General features: G+C 33.1%; 1 pseudogene; it reads left to right on the top strand.

Annotated features, from left to right (window-relative positions):
- Positions 1-954: 954 nt before the first annotated feature.
- Positions 955-1,095, top strand: LOC146993997 (5.8S ribosomal RNA; annotated as a pseudogene).
- Positions 1,096-2,006: the final 911 nt, after the last annotated feature.

Genomic DNA, 2,006 nt, shown 5'->3' with positions numbered 1-2,006 from the left:
GAAATATTAGTTGTAAAAATTAATTTGACTTGACTTTTGTGTTGGAAATAAAACGCTGCGCACTACATAAATGAAACAGTCGGCTGCGTCTACCGTGGGAATGATCGCCTTCGATTGTGACGTCACAAATCGGTGGAGCAGGCCTGTAGATATCTAGTTGGCCTTGGCTGCAGGCGTCGAACTTGCTCACTAAAGCAATATTAATTCAGTCTGTCCATTAAATGTTTAAAGCAAGGTAAACGAGCATTATAGTATAGATAGAAGTACAGTAATAGAAGTAATGTCTTCATGGATGAATTTATGAGAAAAATTGACTCGTAAGATTGTTACACAGGAAGAAAACCATAAACACATCTATGGCCCAACTCTTTGCTAGACTTTGAACTACCACTAATATGCAATTTTATATTTGTCATTAAGCATGCTTTGTACTAGCACTAATAAGCAATTTTATCTTCATTGCCATGAACATTAAAATTTATTTGCAAGGTACCCATTTTATTATGACAACATGTTAATTTAGAACTCTGAAATATTCTTACTCAGAAAAAAATGCAATATCACTTCACACACAGTATACATACACTTTTTAATTCATGAAAGAAATTTAAAAAAATTAATATCTTATACATGTTAATTCGTTGAAGTAAATGGCCTTGGAAATAATATAATGGAATAAATGCAGACATACAGCTTCATTACGTGTATTTCTTTTCAGCCATAAGTGTCGGTTGCTTCTATTGATAGTTATAATTTTGTACCAGTTTATGAATGTAATGAAAGATGTTATAGAGCTGTGAAAAAGGCAAAAACAGGAAAATTTTGTCTTGAAATTCTTGTTTTAAAGCACAGGATACAGCACAAACGATGCATTATGTATATTAATTTTATCTTACTAACAAAAATACTTTATTAAATGGAAATTTAAATATTTGTATATACCTCTGATATGACAACTCTGAGCAGTCGATCACTCGGCTCATGGGCAAAAGAAGAATGCAGCTAGCTGCGAAACTTGGTGTGAATTGAGCACTGACTTTTCGAATTGCATCGATGTCTTGGGTGATACCCAGGACCTCGCCTGTCTGAGGGTCGGATGAGATTTGTCGAAGCAGATTGCTCCTACTTGGTCATATCAGACGTAAAAACCCATTGACCTAAGGTCTCGTATCCCCATGGCCATGAAGCACAACACTTAAGAGATCGCTCAAGGGCGGGAGAGACGATGCTAAAAAAAAGATGGTAAAGAGGACCCTAACCTTGGAAATGAAACAGAAATACCTCTGATATATACATTTATAGTATTTAGAGATGCATTCACAATTCTGTATACATGCACACTTATCTGATAGTTCTTTCATATAATCGATTAGTGTTTATGGCTAGTAGGACCAATAATTTTTATAATTAATACTCAAACTATTTAGAATTTTGTGATTAGCTTGCACTTTATAGATAAAACCCATTTTAATACAAGTACGTATGTCAATTTTATGTGTTTGCACTAAGGTAATTTATCTTGTAGACATTACCCAATATAGGTAGCTGTGTAGTTAGTTTAGTCCAATATACGTAACTGGTCTGTATCGGTTAAGTACTAATAAAAATAGGAAGGAATATGTAATGAACAATGATATTTATATTTGCACTGTTAGTTTTATCTTGCGCATAACATTCAATACTTAATACTAATACATAAATATAATGCTTGTCTGAATGACATAACATATTTCCATACGTGTTCTGGTACAAATCTCTGTATGAATAAATCTCCATTGTATGTGTAGTACTTGTCTGAATTAGATAACTTGTTCACATGTGTGTTCTGCTATAAATCTGTGTATGAATAAATATTAACTATGTGTTTTTAGAAGCAATTATATGCATTATTTTGAGTATTACAGGCAGGGACATTTCTCCAGAAGAGCTTATTGTGTAGCAAAACATATTATTTGCAGAGAATGATGTATGATTTTTAAACTCTCTTATTATCGTATTTGACGGCA

The sequence above is a fragment of the Stegodyphus dumicola genome, chromosome 11 (genome assembly GCF_044657685.1).
Source record: "Stegodyphus dumicola isolate Sdum_Otavi_A_Nest chromosome 11, ASM4465768v1".
Classification (NCBI taxonomy): Eukaryota; Metazoa; Arthropoda; class Arachnida; order Araneae; family Eresidae; genus Stegodyphus; species Stegodyphus dumicola.
This window is presented reverse-complemented; position numbering and strand designations above follow the sequence as displayed.